This window comes from Phasianus colchicus, chromosome 4, assembly GCF_987193195.1.
Source record: "Phasianus colchicus chromosome 4, bPhaCol1.hap1.1, whole genome shotgun sequence".
Classification (NCBI taxonomy): domain Eukaryota; kingdom Metazoa; phylum Chordata; class Aves; order Galliformes; family Phasianidae; genus Phasianus; species Phasianus colchicus.
In genome coordinates this window covers 1,315,073-1,324,884 of record NC_143439.1, presented here as the reverse complement: position 1 = coordinate 1,324,884, position 9,812 = coordinate 1,315,073, and the positions used below count along the sequence as shown (strand labels likewise).

Here is a 9,812-nt window from a genome sequence, read left to right as displayed (position 1 = left end):
GTTCTTTTTTTCTGTCTTAGACCTGAATAAAGCTGTAAAGAAGAAATTAATGCTCTAGTAAGTCACTGTCAACTCTTGCAAGTCCATTTGGGAGAAAATTTGACACTCCATTTTTTTTTTCTTGTTGTCCTTCTATCTCCTACTCTCCTTTCTGTGTATGTTTATTATTTGCCTCATTTCTGTGAAAACAAATCAGGCTCCATTAATAAAAGCAAAAACTGTTTAAGGCCATCCATCTTACTCTTTCTCCTCAAAGGTTTGCTGCCACTTGTTCTATCACAGAGGACTGCAAAACTTTTTTGCTCCACATTGTTACCCTCTAAAGATAAAATGAATAAATTGCTGAAGAAGATGTTGAAAGACTCTTAATGGTGCATTTATGATCATAACATACGTATTTGTGAGACCTAAGGATTTTTATTCATTCTATTTTTGTTCAATGTAAAATCAAGATTAACTTCTTAGATTTTCTGGACATCCTCGTTGTATAAATTTAATTTTTTACTCCTTTTCCTTGTACAACTTCTGAAATCTGACAGTAAGAACATTTTTATTTTTGTCTCAAACCTCTTTTTTATTCTTTGTCCATCTATTTTTTTTTTCCCCCTATGATGCTTCTTATAACTTTACCAATTACTTTGTGTTCCATTTCATTACGTTATTTATTTTTGCTTTTTCTTTAGGGCAGGATATGTCTACTGCTATGCATCTGCACAGTTCCTACAATGGAGCTTTGATCCTGGTTGGATTGCTTAAGTGCCATTAACATAAACGTGGTTAACAAAAATAGTAGTTTCAGCTTAGTATTTTTCATGCTAAATCAGGTTCAAAACTAGAAGAATAAAAGTTTTTTTGTAAGAAACATAAACATCCATGTTGATTTCATAAGTGAAACTGATTCTGTTTTTGAAGAGCGGAAGAAATTTAAATAATTCATCTGAAAGCAAAGTTCACTTCTGTTTCTATATTCTCAGAAGTGAATCATCAGATTAAACTAGCATGCCACAGTTTAGTGGTAAACCTCTAACACTACCAAATCTACATATGTAGATTTTGCTTTAATGTCACAGGCAACAGAATGTAATCAACTAACAAACAAAACAAGCAAACAGAAAATTCACATCCAAATAAACCAGAAAGAGGAGTTTATAGACACTCTACAGAACTGTTAGCTGTGCTATGCTTTTCAAAAGCTGGAATTTGTCCTACAGACATCTCAGAAGTTGCACATCTGTCCAAGAAGAATCATTGCACTTTATTTCTACTGTACATGTTTATCTTATATCTTATTCTTCATTACTGTTATGTACTATGCAAAATACATAAAGAAAAAAAGCGGTAATCAAACTATACATACTGTGAGCAGGGCTTTGTGAAGGCTGCAGTACTGTACAGAAGAAAGCCTTGAACAGATCTATCTCAAATTCAGGGTAATAATACATTTATTTCCTACCCACATTGCTCATGTAATCCACCAACTATTTTAGGAACGCCTAGATTCTTAAAAATACAGAAATTAAAGTGATTTCCTGATCAACCCTTACAGAAAGACACAAGTTTAAACATGAAAGCAACTATGAATGCTTTGGAGAGAAAAAAATAGAATGTAATGTTAATAATCCCTGTAATGTTAATAAGCTAAATAACAGTTTCAAAGTTTAGTATCTTGATGCTTTACGGAGCTCCCATAAAATGGCTCTGAGCCTTCCCTTTCTAATGATTTTGCACACCCACGCAACTTGCTCTGTGGGGATGGAAGATAACAGGATTTAGATCCTTGACACACTGCAATTGATTTAACAATAAATATTGTCCATCCTAGTTTTGGGTTACTATAAGATGAAAGCAAAAATGTATATACTGATCTACTGGTTTTCTTTTAAAAAACATTCATCTGATGCTGAAGGCTAATTCTGTAAAGCTGAAACTTAAATCCCAGCAGAAACAGGTTCCCAGATATTAAAAACAAACAAACAAACAAACAAAAAAAAAAAATCATAAAAGTATGTATAATGAAATCTTTAGGCATGTGACAAACTTTGTTTTATATATTATATGATTTCAGAACATCTGTCACACACACTCACAAACTTTCCTTAGAAGGAGAAGCAGAAGTTTAGATGATGATAAAGTTATGTTCTTACCACATTAGACGGTTCCAATTTCTTCCTTCTAGCAAGGTCAGTGATATTATTGCCATTGTAGTTGATGCTCTCCATACAGCCTTTGAAATTTTTTTCTGCTGTTAGAATTTGGCTTCCCAGAAAAAGGCATGCCTCCAAAGGTTATCTTTGAATGTATCAGAAAATGGAAGACAGTTACTGGAGGACAAGGGCTTAGAATTTTTGCTTACTAGAAAAAGAAAGTATCAAACAAGTACTGGAAAAGTAGGAAAAGGTTAAGTTTCAAGGACATTTCCATCAGAAAGAATGGAAATGAAGAAAGAACGGAGCCCCCAGGCTGGTTGTTGAGTGAGAATTACTGCTTACCCAGCATCCGTTTGCTTCATCAAATGTCCCCCATCTGCTCACAGAAACCTCTCTAAGATGCTTTTCTGAAGAATATTTGGCAGCATGTTTCCCAGGGCTGATGCCTAGAGGAGAGGGTTACATGGAGACTTGCTGTCTATCTTGATGGCAAACCCCTCCTAAGTAGGAATCCAGAGCTGGTGACTCACTTTGTAGTCTTGTATAGGTCTGGGGCAAGACAACATTATGGCAGTGGGGAGATATTCATGGTCAGGCTGGACAGGCCTCTGAGGTCTCTGACCTCTGTGGGTGTCCCTGTTCATTACTGGGGAACTGGACTCAATGGTCTGTAAGAGTCCCTTCCAACTCAAAAAAAAATTCTATGATTCTATGATTCTATGAATATTCCTGGTTTTATTACAAGTACAAATACTGATAAAGCCTACATTCAAATTGTTTATTCCTTGCTTTTGGAGAAGCTAAAACACTAGCACTAAGAGTTTTAATCAACGTAGATAATAGCTTGTCAGTTGTTATGCACAGTGGTACGTGCACCCAGTTTGAAATTTCAGTGCCATTAATGTTTTTAATTTTTTAAGTGATATGACACAGTACATGCAATCAACAATAATGAACATACCATGGTTCAGGACCCCTGATCTCTCAGCTAGTAATTTAAAATATTTTCACGTGTAGAGACAAGACAAGTATTATGTCCTAAATGGAGTCTAGGTCCCCAGCACTATTTCTCTCTCTATTTGATCCCTAAAAACAACTGTTTTCTTGCCAAAGATTTTGCATCGTTAAATCTCCTTTCTGAAACAATGAATATGGTGTAGTTGCAGGCCACTTTTTCAAACCTGTGGACATTCCCTTTGCTTCTACTTCTTTAAGCAACCTGCAGTTGCAATACACTTTTGCAGTACAGTCTTGAACCCCTTTATTCCTTGTTTTTCAGTCACCATGGGCTGTGTCTGTGCTGTCTTTGTAACCAGGACCAGGGAATGACCTCTTTTCTCCCAGTCAGTTTTCTCAACACATCTACTGGTGTGGATGAAGCAAGCAAAGGCAACAAGAAAAGCAAATACAATTATACTAGCAAGCAGGAGTATCATTTATTATAGATGATAATCACATGTTGGTTTGTCACTAGGTGTGTTTAATCAACAACTTTCTTTTTGAAATAAGAGTGAAGATAAAAGAAAAGTTCAAATAGGATTCCTACATGTCTCGTTTTCATTAAAGATTAGATCTGCTACAACACGATGAACTGAGGATAATATAATGTAACGTCCAAACACTTTTTTTCAAGTAATGTTAACACTGAATGAAAGGTATACAGGCTTCAATGAAATTAGGCAGTTGAGGCCTAGTTGAATGCTATTTGTTGTTGAATGGTATTTGTGACAGTGTTGAAAGAAATGGCTGATGTTATTGTAAAGTTACTGTCTGTCATCTATGAAAAACGGTGTTCTGCACAGGTCTGTGAGTGTTAGAAATGGGCTTTCTTGAAGAGCTGTCTTTATGGAAAAGGAGGCATTGCTTGCAAACTGGTAAATTGGGAAAAAAAAAAAAAAAAAAAAAAAAAAAGTAACATTTCTGATTTCCAATTTAGTTATTAGAAAATCCCCATCATCTCTCTTTATATTATATGAATACTCCATGGTGTCCTTGGGATGACAAGATGCCTGTACTGCTATTTAGATATGCACAAATACAACAAATCCATGGGCAGATCTTTCCCCTACTGCATTTTTTTAATGTATTTCTTTATTGCTAAACTAAAAGGAAAATAATAGTAGAAAAAATTCAATCACCTTAATCAGCACATGCAAGTCTTAAAAATCTTTTTCTTGCTCTGTAATACTGAAAAGACCTGATGGGAAATGTTACCTTCCAAATTTTGCTCTGTGTATATGCATTTCCTATTTAAACCCTCACTCAGCAAGAGAAGGAAAAACACTTCTCAGTTTCAGTGTAAGTGCCCCATGGAATTTTCTACAGGAAAAATATCACTTTAGATCTGTCAGACAATAACATTTTATTACCTCAAGGATGTTATCTGAACCTGAGGTCTAATATCTAAATGAACTGCAGTTCAGATTATTTGAGATTTAGCAGAAAGACAGAGGGATGGAAAGTTTCATAGAAAGATTCTATGGGGAGAAGTCTCATTCATTTATTGTGGATAAATATGATGAAAAGGTATTCATATACCAAGTTTTAATAACTGTATGGTTAACAGGAGGAACAGTAGACAGCTTTGAGCAGTAGCTGACATACAGAACAGGAGAGTTGGAAGAGTAATATTTCCAAGAAGATTAATTTAATTTAAAGGCAGAATGTTTTTTGGCTATTGGAAAGTTCTCTGTTGTGTTGAGCAAAAGGATAGATATACTGGCTGAAAATAAACCTGTAAAAGTGAGGTAATGCATTTACTAAAACAACAATAATTGCTATATCAGGATGGATCATATATTAAAGGCAATAAAACTCTGATTAATAGCTGTCAGGTTATTTCTTTATTTTCTCAAATATTTATTTGAGCGCAACATACTATAAATACTTTAAAGAAAATGTTTATCTTATATTTGTACATGATTGCACTCAGTAATACATGGAAGAGCAGCCACTGAAGTGGGAGGATCATAAGCCCAATGTATGTGAAGAGAGAGAGCAATAAATTTGATTCTTCTCAGCATTTTTCTGTTACAGGTTTTGAGAAACTTGTTAGATTTTAGTACCTGCAAATGTAAATGAAACCAACATAAAATACCATACATAACCTTATTACTTTAAATAACATAGAAAATATGGATTGGAAGACTCGTGTGCATGTTCTTTTTTTCTGTCTTAGACCTGAATAAAGCTGTAAAGAAGAAATTAATGCTCTAGTAAGTCACTGTCAACTCTTGCAAGTCCATTTGGGAGAAAATTTGACACTCCATTTTTTTTTTCTTGTTGTCCTTCTATCTCCTACTCTCCTTTCTGTGTATGTTTATTATTTGCCTCATTTCTGTGAAAACAAATCAGGCTCCATTAATAAAAGCAAAAACTGTTTAAGGCCATCCATCTTACTCTTTCTCCTCAAAGGTTTGCTGCCACTTGTTCTATCACAGAGGACTGCAAAACTTTTTTGCTCCACATTGTTACCCTCTAAAGATAAAATGAATAAATTGCTTAAGAAGATGTTGAAAGACTCTTAATGGTGCATTTATGATCATAACATACGTATTTGTGAGACCTAAGGATTTTTATTCATTCTATTTTTGTTCAATGTAAAATCAAGATTAACTTCTTAGATTTTCTGGACATCCTCGTTGTATAAATTTAATTTTTTACTCCTTTTCCTTGTACAACTTCTGAAATCTGACAGTAAGAACATTTTTATTTTTGTCTCTAACCTCTTTTTTATTCTTTGTCCATCTATTTTTTTTTCCCCCTATGATGCTTCTTATAACTTTACCAATTACTTTGTGTTCCATTTCATTACGTTATTTATTTTTGCTTTTTCTTTAGGGCAGGATATGTCTACTGCTATGCATCTGCACAGTTCCTACAATGGAGCTTTGATCCTGGCTGGATTGCTTAAGTGCCATTAACATAAACGTGGTTAACAAAAATAGTAGTTTCAGCTTAGTATTTTTCATGCTAAATCAGGTTCAAAACTAGAAGAATAAAAGTTTTTTTGTAAGAAACATAAACATCCATGTTGATTTCATAAGTGAAACTGATTCTGTTTTTGAAGAGCGGAAGAAATTTAAATAATTCATCTGAAAGCAAAGTTCACTTCTGTTTTTATATTCTCAGAAGTGAATCATCAGATTAAACTAGCATGCCACAGTTTAGTGGTAAACCTCTAACACTACCAAATCTACATATGTAGATTTTGCTTTAATGTCACAGGCAACAGAATGCAATCAACTAACAAACAAAACAAGCAAACAGAAAATTCACATCCAAATAAACCAGAAAGAGGAGTTTATAGACACTCTACAGAACTGTTAGCTGTGCTATGCTTTTCAAAAGCTGGAATTTGTCCTACAGACATCTCAGAAGTTGCACATCTGTCCAAGAAGAATCATTGCACTTTATTTCTACTGTACATGTTTATCTTATATCTTATTCTTCATTACTGTTATGTACTATGCAAAATACATAAAGAAAAAAAGCAGTAATCAAACTATACATACTGTGAGCAGGGCTTTGTGAAGGCTGCAGTACTGTACAGAAGAAAGCCTTGAACAGATCTATCTCAAATTCAGGGTAATAATACATTTATTTCCTACCCACATTGCTCATGTAATCCACCAACTATTTTAGGAACGCCTAGATTCTTAAAAATACAGAAATTAAAGTGATTTCCTGATCAACCCTTACAGAAAGACACAAGTTTAAACATGAAAGCAACTATGAATGCTTTGGAGAGAAAAAAATAGAATGTAATGTTAATAATCCCTGTAATGTTAATAAGCTAACACCATGGGAGTGCTACAGATATCTAGGGGATATATGTATATAAGCTGCTCATTCAGTTTACGTGTTTGTCTTTTTGTTGGATGAGAAATAGTTGCTGTTTATTATTTCCTTAAATGCAACACAAGCATTTACTCATAATATCCAATCTGAGAACACCGTTCTTGTAACTGCTTATGAAAATCATAAATACAGAAATCAAAAGAAACTGTTTCAATCTGCTTGCATTTAAGGAAATAGGAAGTCTCTTTCCACCCTTGCGCATATTTAAGACTGTTTTCTGACAAACTGCTAGCTAAAGGCTTCAGTCTTTCTTTTTGTGCTTACTCCCTCAATGGAATAGCTGAGCTTTTGTAACTGTCCCTACTTTGAAGTTTTCTAGTGGATCCAGGTTGGTTTAAGTATCCTCTATTCCTCACTTCCGTCTTTTCTACCATTTTCTTCAAAAAGGAGCATGTTAAGAACATAAATTTCTATTCTGTTAAGAGTCTTCTCCTGCAGTTAGCTGGTTAGTAAATAATACTTTGCTCACTCACCTCACTCAACCTGCTGGCCACATTCTTTTTAATGCATCCCAGGATACCATTGGCCTTCTTGACCACAAGGCCACATTGCTGGTTTGTGGTCACCCTGCTGTCTACAGGGACACCCAGGCCCTGTTTGTAAGAGAATGTGATTGACTTCACTTCTTCCAGCAAAAAAAGAGAAGCAGGTCTAAGACATCTGTTTATCTCCAATTTAAACAACTTAATTTAGGTAGAATTATGTGTTTTACAGCTATTCACGTTGCTGTGAAAAGAAGCGCGGCTATACAAATAAGAAATCGCGCGGCTCTGCCCTCGCAACTCCCCCCGCCCCGCGCACGGAGGCGGTCCCCAGCCGCAGCCCCCAGCCGCAGCCCCCAGCCGCTCCCCCCCTCGCGCAGCGCCACTCCGGGGTGCCGCCTGCCGCAGCGACGGCGGCGGGGAGCCCTCGCGCCCAGAGGCGGCCTTCCCGGGGTCTGCCCTCTCCGCCCCCCTCCCACCTACCTGAGGGCAGCCGGACGAGGGTCCCCTTAGACGAAAGCACAGCCCCAGCCCGGCCGCTACCGCGAGGGACCGCGCCCGCGGCCGGAGCCCGGGGGCCGCGAGGAGGGAGGGCTGAGCGCCCGGTGACAGGTGAGGACGGCCCCCGCGCCGCTCCCTACCTCGCGCCGCTCTCCTCGCAGCCGGCGGCTCGCTTACCCTCGACCGCCGCCGCCCCCTCGCTCCGTTCCCCCGCCCTAACGCGGAGTTCAACGCGACCCCGCTAGCCGCGAGGCCCCGCCCCCCGCCCCGCACTGACGGCTCTCTCCGCCAATAGCGAAGAAGACGGCCGTCCTCGAGCTCCGCCCTCACCTCCTTCGACCAATAGGAGCTATCCGTGGTGCTGCCCCTCCGCCTTCCCGGCAGGCTCGGTTGGCTCGCAGCTGCCGAGCAACGGGCGCGGGGCTGCGGGTGGGGCCGCTGAGGGCGGTGGCCGGGCCCCCGCTGCGGGCCGGGGTTGGTGCCGCGGGATTGTGCCCGGGGCTTCTCGTTCGGGAGCTTTCGCCTCATAGATGGACGTTTTTTGTTCCCCTCCCCTTTTTCCCTCTTGGCTCAGCCATCAGGAGGATGGAAATATCTCCCGCACTCTCAAAGCTGTAATCTCGGCTTGCAGAAATGATAACTGGTATGTGAAGATGTTTCTAATTTTTTTGTTTCTTCACTTGTTTGTGAACCTAGGGTAGGGAGAAAGAACTGAAGTAACCTGCAGTGAGATTCTATCACTTTTGTAACTCCTTAAGCATAGTCAAGAATGTATGTTTGTGAACTACTTTATTAAGATAGTCCTGGTGGAGTATACTTTATATCACTGGGAGTCCAGGATTTTCTGAACAGTTCTTAAATCAGAGTCTATTACTTACAGGGCCTGCCTTACAGCATAAGATCACATGGCAGTGCCTTCTGCTTTCAGTATTTTACCAGTGCTGTGGTACAACTGGGTCTGGTTAATACCTGTTCAGATACAAGACAGAGTAAGGAAAATGTGTTTATTATTTCAGATCAGCCCTTTTTTACAAGCTTGTTATTATCTTCAAGAGAACAGATTGATGCTTTTGTTTTCTGTAGCAGAAACGTTACGTATGGAAGAAAACAGCACTTCCAAAGAGCATTGCTTTTCTGAGGACTCTATGGATTCTGCACTTAATTCAGTAAATCTGTCAAGCCCAGCCCGTCAAAATTCCACTGAATATCGTACTTCGGGGAGTGCAGCATATTACAGGAATTCCTTTCAGCCAGTGACTGCTACCTCAAATTCAGCCCCGATCCTGCGCCGGCTGTCATTGAGCTCTGCTGGGAACAGCAGTTACTATGAAGTCAGTAGGAATCGAATACAGAGGAGGATTGAAGGTATGCCTGAACTTTCCAAAGTATGTAACAGCTTTTATGAACATGCAAAGTCCGTGAGTTATGAACAAAACAAAAGCATCAATCTGTTCAAAACGATGTTCAAAACGATGGGCTTTGTAGCTTTGTTATTTAATTCCTTGCTATGTTCTCTTGAAGATAATAACAAGCTCCAAGCCTGTTAACAAGTCTCCTGTGAGACAAGACTTACTGAAGAATAGTCATTCTCAAGTAATCACTGGTCCTTTACTACATTAAAAAATTTCCAGTAAAATGTCTAATAGACAAGTTTGAGACAGTCTTCCATAAATCATCTCAGCTGTATATGTTAAATATTATGAGCAGGATGTGGACATAAGGTTTGATTTTTTTTTTTTCATTGTCTGATATTAGCATTAACACATATGCAATCTCAGTCAAGCATTTTCATTATCTTTCTTAATGGTTATCTTCTGAGAAT

At 38.3% G+C, this 9,812-nt stretch overlaps 1 long non-coding RNA gene across 2 annotated transcripts; it reads right to left on the bottom strand.

Annotated features, from left to right (window-relative positions):
• Positions 1-1,979: 1,979 nt before the first annotated feature.
• Positions 1,980-8,222, bottom strand: LOC149917995 (uncharacterized). Of its 2 annotated transcripts, none has more exons than XR_016466271.1 (3): positions 8,131-8,222; positions 7,481-7,600; positions 1,980-2,289 (listed from the first exon to the last, which is right to left on the bottom strand). It is a non-coding gene; the product is annotated as an uncharacterized LOC149917995 (long non-coding RNA). The 2 variants fall into 2 exon arrangements; XR_016466272.1 differs by having other exon boundaries at positions 7,973-8,196.
• Positions 8,223-9,812: the final 1,590 nt, after the last annotated feature.